Here is a 14,884-nt window from a genome sequence, read left to right on the forward strand (position 1 = left end):
GGTTCAATAATTGGTAACAGGGTGGTTGACATCTCCAAGCGTTGGCCACCATATGCTATTCGGGTTCGTCCATAACTATATATATATATATATATATATATATATATATATATATATATATATATATATATATATATATATATATATATATATATATATATATATATATATATATATATATATATATATATATATATATATATATATATATATATATATATATATATATATATATATATATATATATATATATATATATATATATATATATATATATATATATATATATATATATATATCTTCGATTTTTTAAGAAACCATCTCGATTTTTTAAGAAACCAAGGGATTGTTTGTACATTAACTTTAAACTTTTAAAGAATTTATACGATTTTGCCATCGTACTCTAAACGACGATTTGCATTTTTTCCGGTTTTGCCGCCGGTTTAAATGACGGTGTACAATATAAAACACACTTTACCCTATAACTCCGGAACCGGAAGTCGCATCCAAATGAAATTCAGTACTTCATTTGAATCTAAGTATGTGGAAGTCGGTCAAACCATCGCTGAGAATAGCGAGTGATATCCACATATAACTACTATTTCTGGTGCTCCCGGAACCGGATACCACGTTTTTAGTTCATTTTGCACATTTTACTCGATAACTCCCGAACCGGATGTCGGATAAAGATGAAATTCAATAGAAACCTATGAGACTACAAGGTCTGTAGTTTAAGTCTTAGTTGTAGAAAATCGGTTTAGTGGTGTTTGAGAAAATCGAGTGCACTTTTTCTTCATTTTTTGCACATTTTACCCCGTTACTCCCGAACCAGAAGTCAGATCCAAGTAAAATTCAATAGCACCTTATGGGACCAAGGGAGCTTTCATTTGTATCTAAGTTTGTGAAAATCGGTCCAGCCATCTCTTAGAAAATCGAGTTCACATTTTTGTTACATACACACATACATGCACACACGTACACACACAGACATTTGCTCAGTTCGTCGAGATGAGTCGAATGATATCCTGGCCTTGGTTAAAAAGTCGGTTTTCACAGTGATTGCATAACCTTTCTATATGAGAAAGTCAAAACAGGTACGCCTTCCAATTAGTCAATTTATTGGGAGGTAGATTGGCATCATCATCTTCTTCTAATGACAGCTACTCTAGCGTAACAGGTAGACATCTACCACTTAATTCTTCTGATGTAAACAAACAAAACACAAGAACGCCTTTGAGTTCGTGTTCTAACGAAAACAATTTATTAATAGGTAGATCGGCCGCGTCATATTCTTCTAATGACAGTCACACCAGCTCAACAGGTTGACATCTATCTACCAGTATTCCTTCAATGCCATTCGCTTCATTAAACGAAGCCGAATTCGGCAATATAAAGGAAAATAAAATAATCTACCAACAAGATCAACTTTTTCAAATGATCACCCTAATGTATTCGACTTCATCACTTTTTTAAGCATTTCAAGTTGGATGGCAATTTGCCAATAATATTATTATGAATTTAAAATTTAACAATGACGCTAAATAATTATTGGAATATTTTAAATTGGAATGCTCGATCTTTGAAGTGAAAGTGAAGATGAATTTTATAATTTTCTCAACTTGAGCCGCCACAACTCCGTTAAGGTTTTGCAATGACTGAGAGGAAACAAATATTGGAGAGGCCAAATGAATGAAAAACTAACAGAAAAGATGATATATTGGAAAAAGATATGCTCAGAGACAATACTCGATCCTGCGTTCTTATGCATTCCGCGTATACGCGCTACCATTTCGCCACTCTGAATCTTGTTATAGACACTCTAAAACGCCAGTCAGCAATGGTAGAACGTACATCGAACATGGTCTACATCCTGGCCGTCACCCAACCGATACCTTACATCCAAACATCTTCTCTGTCCATCAAACACTAGTCTTCTCGCTTTATACCTATTTTTTTCGCTCAAGCATTGGGTAGGAGAGTGTATTTATAATCGCTTGTCATCTTCTTTAATGGTGCCAGTCGCTGGCTGGACATTGTCAGCGACAGACCCCTCAAGTAGATGACATTACTGAGACGAATTTTGATGAAATTAGGTCATATATTAAAAAACTTAAAAACAGGAAGGCTCCTGGTAATGAAGGAATCTTTAATATTCTTAATAACAAATCTTCCCGATATTACCTTGAGACTCTTGGTTAAAATTTTCACTAAGTGATTTTATTTAGCTTACTTCCCAAAAAGATGGAAAAACGCTAAAGTAATTCCCATTCTCAAACTTGATAAAAACCCAGCAGAAACAACAAGTTATCGATTAGTTTACTTTCTTCTACCAGTAAACTTTTTGAAAAAATGGTCTTATTGGGAATGATGTGTCATATAAATGAGAATTCAGTTTTTCACCAAAGCAGTTTGGGTTTTGTCATGAACATTTAACTACTCATCAACTTGTAAGAGTGACGAACATGATAAAAGCAAATAAATATTCGGAGTTATCTACTAGACAAAGATAAAGCATACGACAGTGTTTGGCATAAAGGTTCAGTAGCAAAAGTGTCTGATTCATAGTTTCCTATTTTTTTGATCAAAATTATTTGATTCAAAATTATTTAACTGATCGTACTCTTCAGGTTAGCTATCGAGATTGTAAATTTGCTGTCAATTGCTACTCACTCGAGCAGGTGATCCGCAGGGTTCGAGCAATCTTGTATAATATTTCCATTTCTGGTCTACCAAATCCCGTCCCGTTGGTTGTCAGATATTGCAATTCTGTGACGGCACAAGTTTGCCACAGGTATAAATCTAAGAGTAACCTGCAGTTGCCTAAAAAGAAGCTTAAATACTTGCAGCGATTATCTGCCAAAATGGAAAATTAAACTAAATGCAGTAAAAACGCAAATAATTACCTTTCCTCATAATCCAAAAGCTTCTTTTCTTAAACCAAACAATAATCACATTATCAAAATGAAAGGCTTGGAACTGACATGGTCTGATCAGACTCAAAAATATAAATGCAATATATATATATATATATATATATATATATATATATATATATATATATATATATATATATATATATATATATATATATATATATATATATATATATATATATATATATATATATATATATATATATATATATATATATATATATATATATATATATATATATATATATATATATATTGCATTTATATTTTTGAGTCTGATCAGACCATGTCAGTTCCAAGCCTTTCATTTTGATAATGTGATTATTGTTTGGTTTAAGAAAAGAAGCTTTTGGATTATGAGGAAAGGTAATTATTTGCGTTTTTACTGCATTTAGTTTAATTTTCCATTTTGGCAGATAATCGCTGCAAGTATTTAAGCTTCTTTTTAGGCAACTGCAGGTTACTCTTAGATTTATACCTGTGGCAAACTTGTGCCGTCACAGAATTGCAATATCTGACAACCAACGGGACGGGATTTGGTAGACCAGAAATGGAAATATTATACAAGATTGCTCGAACCCTGCGGATCACCTGCTCGAGTGAGTAGCAATTGACAGCAAATTTACAATCTCGATAGCTAACCTGAAGAGTACGATCAGTTAAATAATTTTGAATCAAATAATTTTGATCAAAAAAATAGGAAACTATGAATCAGACACTTTTGCTACTGAACCTTTATGCCAAACACTGTCGTATGCTTTATCTTTGTCTAGTAGATAACTCCGAATATTTATTTGCTTTTATCATGTTCGTCACTCTTACAAGTTGATGAGTAGTTAAATGTTCATGACAAAACCCAAACTGCTTTGGTGAAAAACTGAATTCTCATTTATATGACACATCATTCCCAATAAGACCATTTTTTCAAAAAGTTTACTGGTAGAAGAAAGTAAACTAATCGATAACTTGTTGTTTCTGCTGGGTTTTTATCAAGTTTGAGAATGGGAATTACTTTAGCGTTTTTCCATCTTTTTGGGAAGTAAGCTAAATAAAATCACTTAGTGAAAATTTTAACCAAGAGTCTCAAGGTAATATCGGGAAGATTTGTTATTAAGAATATTAAAGATTCCTTCATTACCAGGAGCCTTCCTGTTTTTAAGTTTTTTAATATATGACCTAATTTCATCAAAATTCGTCTCAGTAATGTCATCTACTTGAGGGGTCTGTCGCTGACAATGTCCAGCCAGCGACTGGCACCATTAAAGAAGATGACAAGCGATTATAAATACACTCTCCTACCCAATGCTTGAGCGAAAAAAATAGGTATAAAGCGAGAAGACTAGTGTTTGATGGACAGAGAAGATGTTTGGATGTAAGGTATCGGTTGGGTGACGGCCAGGATGTAGACCATGTTCGATGTACGTTCTACCATTGCTGACTGGCGTTTTAGAGTGTCTATAACAAGATTCAGAGTGGCGAAATGGTAGCGCGTATACGCGGAATGCATAAGAACGCAGGATCGAGTATTGTCTCTGAGCATATCTTTTTCCAATATATCATCTTTTCTGTTAGTTTTTCATTCATTTGGCCTCTCCAATATTTGTTTCCTCTCAGTCATTGCAAAACCTTAACGGAGTTGTGGCGGCTCAAGTTGAGAAAATTATAAAATTCATCTTCACTTTCACTTCAAAGATCGAGCATTCCAATTTAAAATATTCCAATAATTATTTAGCGTCATTGTTAAATTTTAAATTCATAATAATATTATTGGCAAATTGCCATCCAACTTGAAATGCTTAAAAAAGTGATGAAGTCGAATACATTAGGGTGATCATTTGAAAAAGTTGATCTTGTTGGTAGATTATTTTATTTTCCTTTATATTGCCGAATTCGGCTTCGTTTAATGAAGCGAATGGCATTGAAGGAATACTGGTAGATAGATGTCAACCTGTTGAGCTGGTGTGACTGTCATTAGAAGAATATGACGCGGCCGATCTACCTATTAATAAATTGTTTTCGTTAGAACACGAACTCAAAGGCGTTCTTGTGTTTTGTTTGTTTACATCAGAAGAATTAAGTGGTAGATGTCTACCTGTTACGCTAGAGTAGCTGTCATTAGAAGAAGATGATGATGCCAATCTACCTCCCAATAAATTGACTAATTGGAAGGCGTACCTGTTTTGACTTTCTCATATAGAAAGGTTATGCAATCACTGTGAAAACCGACTTTTTAACCAAGGCCAGGATATCATTCGACTCATCTCGACGAACTGAGCAAATGTCTGTGTGTGTACGTGTGTGCATGTATGTGTGTATGTAACAAAAATGTGAACTCGATTTTCTAAGAGATGGCTGGACCGATTTTCACAAACTTAGATACAAATGAAAGGTCTCTTGGTCCCATAAGGTGCTATTGAATTTTACTTGGATCTGACTTCTGGTTCGGGAGTAACGGGGTAAAATGTGCAAAAAATGAAGAAAAAGTGCACTCGATTTTCTCAAACACCACTAAACCGATTTTCTACAACTAAGACTTAAACTACAGACCTTGTAGTCTCATAGGTTTCTATTGAATTTCATCTTTATCCGACATCCGGTTCGGGAGTTATCGAGTAAAATGTGCAAAATGAACTAAAAACGTGGTATCCGGTTCCGGGAGCACCAGAAATAGTAGTTATATGTGGATATCACTCGCTATTCTCAGCGATGGTTTGACCGACTTCCACATACTTAGATTCAAATGAAGTACTGAATTTCATTTGGATGCGACTTCCGGTTCCGGAGTTATAGGGTAAAGTGTGTTTTATATTGTACACCGTCATTTAAACCGGCGGCAAAACCGGAAAAAATGCAAATCGTCGTTTAGAGTACGATGGCAAAATCGTATAAATTCTTTAAAAGTTTAAAGTTAATGTACAAACAATCCCTTGGTTTCTTAAAAAATCGAAGATATATATATATATATATATATATATATATATATATATATATATATATATATATATATATATATATATATATATATATATATATATATATATATATATATATATATATATATATATATATATATATATATATATATATATATATATATATATATATATATATATATATATAGTTATGGACGAACCCGAATAGCATATGGCCAACGCTTGGAGATGTCAACCACCCTGTTACCAATTATTGAACCGCTGACATCGCAGCAGACATCCGGCCACCGTGGTTGAATCTGCCAGGAACCATTAGTAATTGCATCAGCCGAAACCACCACGCCGCATCGACGATTACCGGATAACCGCTGATACAACAAATTTAGGGCTAGGTAGTCAGGTCTAACGAACATTCAGGTAGGACAATATAGTCAGTTCGATTTGAGAAGTTAAACTGTTCAGTCGTAAGAACCTCATACACATTAGAGTGTAACGTTTTTTTAAAAATACAGACATGCAACAAAATACATAAGTGGCGCAGTCGTACGGCTCGTTCTACGATTTAGTGAAGAAACTCTAACTAGTGAAGTGAAAGTTTACTATTAATTCAAACTAATAAACTATTGTTCAACCCGCAACGTTGGCTGACCGGCGAAGAAGTTTCATCGAGAAGCGTATTGAATGGCGAACATGGTAACTTGTGCGTCTTTAGTGATGAGTCAAATTGTGATAAATTTTGTGTGAAATAGGTGGCTTTTTGTGAAAATTTTTTTCAACTAAACAAGTGACTAATTGTGCTTTAAACAGATAGGTAGAAAGTGTTTTGTAAAGACTTCTATTTTGTGCTGTAAAATGTGTCAATAATCGCCGTGCGGCGATCGCTCAAACAAAGCGTCGTCGTACCGTGGTATATTGAATGCATTGTCTATTGTTTTTGCTTGGTTCACTTTGCTTTAATTTCTCCCTCAGCTGTGTGTCTAGTCGGTTTGGTTTCTGCATGAATGATTGGTGAATGTGTGAAGTGTAATGAAAAAATAACCATATCGGATATTAGAATTGCATGTTCAGTTTGCGAGAATGGCTATCATCAGCGCTGTACTGGGCTTACGAGAGCCATGGCCGGTTGAGTTTCAGATACATCGGTGCTTTTGTTTAAATGTGCTGATTGCTTGGAAGGTGCCGCGATGGCTAATGTGATGCCAAAGGATGATGTTCTTTCACTCATTAGTGATATGAAGAAGGAGATGGAAAAATTCAAATCCATCACTGATTCGTTTGCTGGTGTGCGGGAGAGCACCGAGGCACACATTAATAACGCGATAGAAAAGGGAATCGATAGACTGATCAGATCCTCAATGATGCTCTGGAGAGCAAAATGGCGTGCTTAGAAAACAGTGTGGCCAGAAAGTTGGACGATTTGAAAAGTTTGTTGATTTTGAATAATCAGCAAAATAATAATGATTTGGTTGTAATGAATAGAAAGAAAATTGTTGCAAATAGGAAGACGGAAGAAAATCCTAGACGAAAGAGAAAAGTTATTTCAAATACTGATGATGAACCGCTTGATAAAAATATAGTTAATGAAGGTAACGACGGAGTATTTGATAGAAAAAACAAAAAGTCATACGCGGACGTTCTATCTGGGAAATTTTCTAGAAAAAGAACGAAAAGCAATAGAAATCGTCGAGTCTTCGCAAACGAGTGATGACACGAGAAAGATTTTGAAGGATAGGTTAGATCCAAGAACACAAAAAATTTGCAATTTTAAAAATGGTTAAGATGGCTCGATTATTGTTGAGTGCGCTGCAGGAGAGGACATTCAATCAGTGTAAGAAAACATTGAAAGCAATTTAGGAACTGAATACAATGCGGTTATACCCAATCCCTGGAAACCAAAACTGAAAATAGTGGGAATGAGTGATCGATATTCCTCTGATGTATTTATTGACCTTTTGAAAAGTCAGAATCAGGAAATTTCGAAGATGTAAAAGTTTTGGCTGACTTTGAGAATCCACGCTTCAAATATAACAAATATAGTGTTATAATTGAGGTTGATAAAAATACTTATTCTAGTTTGATGACCGCCGGCAAGGTTTGCGTCGGCTGGGATAGGTGTTCGGTTTTCGAGTAATTCAACGTATTGCGCTGTTTCAAGTGTGGTGAGTTTGGTCACAAGAGCACCGAATGTTTAAACAGTGAAAATTGTTCCAAATGTAATTCCGCACATATAACATCTGAGTGTTCTTCAACTGAATTCAAATGCGTTAATTGTCTGAAAATGAACAAAGAAAGGAAATTGAATTTAGACATTCACCATCCAGCATTTAGTAAGCAGTGTCCTGTATATCTGCGAATGCTTGAAATGAAAAAGAACAACATTATGTCAATGGAATAGCAACTAATGGATGAGAGGCATTCAGATATTTTGTATTTGAACATAGCCGGTTTGTCTTCTAATTATGTCGCAATGCGTCATCTTATAGAGGATAGACATCCTTCATTAGTTTTGCTCTCAGAAACACATATTGTTGATTCTGACGCTTTCGATCAGTTCAGTGTTCCGGGTTACACTGTTGCTTTTTGTTTTTCTCATTCCATGCACACGGGTGGAGTTGCAATTTATGCCAGAGAATCAATTAAATTCAACATTCAATCAAACGAAGCAGTTGGAAATAATTGGTTCTTGGGTATATCAGTTGAGAGAGGCATGCAGATGGAAAACTATGGAGTTGTTTACAACTCTCCAAGTTCAAGCGACCGCCAGTTTCTGGAAATTCTAGAAAACTGGTGGGAAAATTTCGTCGATTTTGGTAAACTAAATTTTATTACTGAAGATTTTAATATTGATTGGCTCAATGATCAAGGTTCGAATCAATTGAAACAGTTAGCAGAATTCTTCAATTTGAAGCAAACTGTGAATGAATTTACAAGAATTTCGAGATACAGTAAAACATTGATAGATCACGTGTATTCCAATTTCGACGGTTTTTATTCAAATGTGGAATCCGATTGTAAGATTTCAGATCATGAAACAATTGCAATTTCCGTTACGAGTAGCTCTAGAAATGAGGAAGATACGGTGAAAATCAAGTGTTGGAAAAACTATTCAAAGCAAACCATATCTCGACTTGTATCAAGAAGCTTGGGTTGCACACAGTTGACTGAAAATTTGGATCACAGGGCATCTATTGTTACTGACATACTGAAAAAGTGTACTAATGAATTAGTAATTGAAAAGTATGTTATTTTGAACAGCTCGAGTAGTTGGTACTCAATAGACCTCTTACGGTTAAAACGGGAGAGGGATAAACAGTACAAGAGATTCTGTAGGACTAACAATGATAGTCACTGGAGTAGATATACACAAGCACGAAATATTTATTCACGGGCCCTGAAGAAGACTAGATATGAATACATACAGAGGAAGATCGATCAAAATCAACAAAACAGCAGAGAGTTATGGAAAATTCTCAAACAGTTGATCAAGTCCTTCAACAAGGATCAAGTGGAGGGCAAGTCTGGTGCCAGCAGCCGCGGTAATTCCAGCTCCACTAGCGTATATTAAAATTGTTGCGGTTAAAACGTTCGAAGTTTATTGTTGTCCAACACGGGTGCTACTCCCAATGATTGGTAGTAGGTCACTGGATTGTTGCGACTATAACACTGGGTGTGCGGCCGCGCGGGCCCTCGGGTTCGTGTGTGTGTCGTTGTGGCGTCTGTTGCCTTTTATCGGGTGCTGGCGTTTCCCACAAGCCCAGCTGCTATTACCTTGAACAAATTAGAGTGCTCTAGGCAGGCTATCCCTATGGCCGAGAATAATCTTGCATGGAATAATGGAATATGACCTCGGTCTTAATATTCATTGGTTTGTAATCCAGATCAAGAGGTATTGATTAACAGAATTAGTTGGGGGTATTAGTATTACGGCGCGAGAGGTGAAATTCGTAGACCGTCGTAAGACTAACTAAAGCATTTACCATGGATGCTTTCATTAATCAAGAACGAAAGTTAGAGGATCGAAGGCGATTAGATACTGCCCTAGTTCTAACCGTAAACTATGCCAGCTAGCAATTGGGAGACGCTACATTATGGTGCTCTCAGTAGCTTCCGGGAAACCAAAGCTAGGTTCCGGGGGAAGTATGGTTGCAAAGTTGAAACTTAAAGGAAAGTTGAAACTGCGGCTTAATTTGACTCAACACGGGAAAACTTACCAGGTCCGAACTTATTGAGGTAAGACATATTAATAGCTTTCTTTCTCTTTCTTCTTCTTTCTCAAAATTAAGGGTAGTGGTGCACGGCCGTTCTTAGTTCGTGGAATGATTTGTCTGGTTAATTCCGATAACGAACGTGACTCTATCAAATTAAATAGAACGCTATCAACAGTCAGACGATGATCCCGTCCGGTTGGTGGTCGGTGCGGCGGAGTGCTGTACGGTGGGCAACCATGCGGTGCAGTTTCTTCGTTCGCGCCGGTTCCGTCCGGCCGGCGGTGTAGTGTGACCTGATAATACGTCAACTCATCGAGGTTGACTTCTGCTTGATAGGACAATTTGTGTTCAGCAAAGTGAGATTGATCGATAACAGGTCCGTGATGCCCTTAGATGTTCTGGGCTGCACGCGCGCTACAATGTGAGCAGCAGCGTGTACCCTATTCCGAAAGGAACGGAGAATCACTGAAATGCTCATTTAGTCGGGATTATGGATTGAAATGGTCCATATGAATCTGGAATTCCTAGTAAGTGCTGGTCATTAGCTAGCGTTGATTACGTCCCTGCCCTTTGTACACACCGCCCGTCGCTACTACCGATGGATTATTTAGTGAGGTCTTTGAAGGAGAACATTTGCTAGTCCCTCGGGATTACATTTGAATCGCTGAAGTTGACCGAACTTGATGATTTAGAGGAAGTAAAAATCGTAACAAGGTTTCCGTAAGTGAACCTGCGGAAGGATCATTACTGTATTGATTTGTTGTGAACAAAAACCATCATACACACCCGACCCGATGCGAACGTGCGCATAATTCTCACTCTATCTCTTTAACTAGAGAAGCAGAGAACCAAAATCACGCTACACTCATGTGTGTTTTAGTTTTTCTTTCTACCTATGATTGGGCGCGAAATCTGCGTGCTTGCAAAATGCCGGTGTGCCTGGTGTGTTACTCACTCACTCACTCACTGTGATAGGTAGTATCACATCAATTGTTGCAACCGTGAGCTCGTGCGCGTAACGCAAATCACTTACCCCCCCCCCCCCCCCCCCCTCCCAAACATTGTTTTGTGCTATTGTTATGTTGCTTCGTAAAACCCTAGGCAGGGGATCACTCGGCTCGTGGATCGATGAAGACCGCAGCTAAATGCGCGTCAGAATGTGAACTGCAGGACACATGAACATCGACAAGTTGAACGCAAATTGCACATCGTATAACGTTACGATGTACACATTTTTGAGTGCCTATATTTATCGATTCAACTATACGTGTGTCCCTCCATGCACACCGTATGCGTAGTGACGTTTTCCTACCGGTAAACGGTGGTAAAACGTTTAAGCTAGTCAAACATCGATTGTATTGCCACTGTTCGTACGATACAGGCAATCGATGGGTTGATGCACATACATCCCATATTCCAGCCTGGCTTGGATAATTTCTGGTGTAGGCCATAGTGCATCGACACTCATTCGACCCCTTACATTGTGGAAATAAGTAGGCCTCAAATAACGGCTGAAAGCAAAAGTCGGATAAGTGCAACTTAGTTTGGAAAACCCGTTTAAGTATTTTTGAATGCAAAAACCGGATAAAAACATTGAGCGCAAAAGTCGGAACCGGACTTTGAAATGCAAAAGTCGTTAAAAAACATTTTTATTGCAAGAACCGGACAAAAATACTTTAAATGCAAAAAACCGGACAAAAACTTAACCGGTTCTTTCAAAACAAATGTATTTATCCGGTTTTTGCATTCAAAGTTATTTTCGGCCAACTGTCACTGCGGGATAAAGCATGGGTCGATAGTTTGCTACGGGTGGCGTGATATGTAAGGACATTTTCATTGAGTCTAGTCTTGTTCCGCAGGGAAAATCGAATGTGATTTGATAATTATGTCAACTCTACTTTATAAATTTTAATGGAAACTCTTTGCAATAAGTTATTAGAGATGAATCATTAATGTATAAAACTTTTGGTACGAAGATGAAACATGAAATATAGTTTGGTTAACTTAGTTCGTATCTGTTTTCATCACGACGGAACTGTATTTTCCATAATGGATGGAGCTAATATACTTTATTAATGACTCGTAGCTACGATGCATTCATGTTCACTAAATTTATAATGTTTTCGCCAATTAACAAACAAACATGTATTAGGGATTACTGAAAAAATGAGAACATAGTTGTGTTTCTTTTCATAAGGTCAATACTCCTGTTAATCCTCTGTGTAGTCAAGTATGCATATTAGTGGTTTCAATTCGAGGAACATCATAGTTGTATCAGCTCTATTGTGAATATTACAACAGATTTGAAATTTTTATTCAAACGATATTAGAGTGAAATGTTCAACATATTTTAAACCTTTTCATAGATATATGATATCTATGCTATATTCATGTCGGCTCTTCTATTCATTTTATGTATTCATAACATGCAATCCTTTGATTGTGAATCGAGTGTTTGAGTTTTCTGTTTCGAATAATAAGGTCAATGTAGGGTAACGATACCCCCGTTCAACTTAGCTCCAGTACTCTTCTCATATACTAAAATCATTGCTTAAAGTAAGATCTGCTGTCTTTGTTCGAGCTACTGGCTCAAAGTGATTGAATGGAAATAGGATCATTCGCAACGAGTTTTCGCGTTGCTAAAACAGCAGTATTGCTCAATTCTCAAGCCATTTTTTCTGAAATACTGTTTCTTAGTGCCGAAGCAAAGATGTTTAATTCGATTTTATCACAATTTGTTGATTGAAACTCGTCTTTCAGCTAAAAAATAAAGCGAGTAAAGAAATGAGATGACTGTCGGTATAAAAGGATTTATCACATTTTAATTTTTTGTAATGAGTATAACAAGTGTTTAGCCAGCAAATTCAATGTTACATCGGGTGTTCCACAAGGGAGTCATCTCGGCCCACTCCTCTTCGTTCTATTCGTTAACGATCTTTGCTGTGTATTGTCGTCATTCAGAATAATGTATGCTGATGATCTCAAACTCTATCGCATCATCACAAGTCTTTTAGATTGCTGTGCTCTACAAATGGACATTAAGAGGGTTTTAGACTGGTGTGATAGAAACGGCATGACAGTGAACATCAAGAAATGTAATTCAATAACCTTCTCACGAGCACATTCACCGATTTTATTCGATTACTCCATAATGGCGGCTACAATTAGGCGAGCTTCATCTGTTAAAGACTTAGGCATCATTCTCGATCGCAAGCTCCGCTTCATCGAACAGTTTGCCTTTGTTACTGCGAAAGCCTTTGCAGTTTTCTGACTCATTAAACGCAACACGCAAGATTTCAACGATGTGTATTGTCTAAAAACAATTTACATCGCCTTAGTACGAAGTATTTTGGAATATGGAGTTATAATTTGGGCTCCGCATCATAATGTTCACATCGACCGGATCGAAAGGGTCCAAAAGTGTTTCGTCCGATTTGCTCTTCGACGACTACCTTGGCAGAATCATCTTCAATTGCCACGTTACGAGAATCGCTGTGCTCTCATGAACCTACCGACTCTGCAAAATAGACGAGTACATCTACAAAGGATCTTCGTTTTTGATCTACTGACTGATAACATCGATTGCCCCGTGCTACTCGAAAGAATTCACTTTAACGTTCCAGGAAGATCATTGCGAAGAACGGATTTTCTTAGACGCTCATTTCATCGCACACAGTATGGTCAGATTAATCCAATGGATGTTTGTTGCCATCGTTTCAACAGCGTGTATCATCTGTTTGATTTTAATATTAGCAAAGACATGTTTAAATCAAACATATTATTAAGTTACCATTAGTGTTAAGTTATACAGCCAAAGTCTGTGCGAAAGGTTAACTCTAATCGAAGACAATAAAGACAATTCATACAATTCATGTGTCGAATATGCAACCTCAAATCTTCTGTAACGACGAGCTTTGTTGAGTGAATAACATTCTAAAATCGTCTCGAAAGAGTTGATAGAATTTAGATTGTGATTAGAATTAGGATTGTGATTGAAGACGTTTGAAAGGTGATTGAATTTGCCATTATTGTACAGAGTAGGCCATTTATAGAGGAGTAGGCCATTTATAGAATTAATTCAATTTTCATTTAGATTATAATATTTTTTGTTGAAGGAGATATGTGACATCTATTTTTTGAAAATGATACCTTTGGTCTTGAGTACAAAATGTACCCTTTTTTCGGCGTTTTCCATCGTTTTGGCCAATGTATCGGTCGATATGGCGACGATTTTACGTCGTATGTCGACTTTGAGTTTTGCTATGCTTCATGACTTATCAGCGTATACCTTGGATTTCAAAAAGACCCCACAAAAAAGTCTTGTGGCGTCAAATCGAGGCCAGTCAAAATCATCGTTTTGCGATATGACTCGTACGGGAAACAATGTTCATAACAAATCGATTGTTAGTCAAACTGTATGGCATGTAGCACCATCCTGTTGAAACCAGTAGCCATTCAAACCATTTTGACGAACAGTGGGTATCACAAATTCATTTATCATGGCACGATAACGATCGCCATTGACATTTTACGTTGCTCTATCAGCGTCTATGAAAAAAAAACACCACACCAAACTGTAACTTTTTGATCGTATAGAGACTCAATTAATTGAGGGTTCTCAATCGCATAGAACCGACAATTTTGCTTATTAAAGCATATATTAAACGTGAAATGTGCCTCTGACATGATGATTTTTCCAAAAGTTGGTCTCGTTTTGCATGCAAAGCTGACCAATTTCAGCGCGTTCTTTTGATGTGTATTGTTCAATGGTAAAATTATCTTCGAATGACGCTTCCAACGCGGTATGTCA

General features: G+C 36.7%; 1 protein-coding gene and 1 non-coding gene across 2 annotated transcripts in view; one reads left to right on the forward strand and one right to left on the reverse strand.

The window, feature by feature from the left end:
• LOC131427127 (inactivation-no-after-potential D protein) overlaps window positions 1-14,884 on the reverse strand; it is a 1,657,698-nt gene that overhangs the window by 763,663 nt on the left and 879,151 nt on the right. The gene's annotated exons all lie outside the window — the stretch shown is intronic.
• Window positions 11,168-11,319, forward strand: LOC131433256 (5.8S ribosomal RNA). The gene has a single exon (XR_009230091.1). It is a non-coding gene; the product is annotated as a 5.8S ribosomal RNA (ribosomal RNA).

Source organism: Malaya genurostris, chromosome 2 (genome assembly GCF_030247185.1).
Source record: "Malaya genurostris strain Urasoe2022 chromosome 2, Malgen_1.1, whole genome shotgun sequence".
Taxonomy (NCBI): Eukaryota; Metazoa; Arthropoda; class Insecta; order Diptera; family Culicidae; genus Malaya; species Malaya genurostris.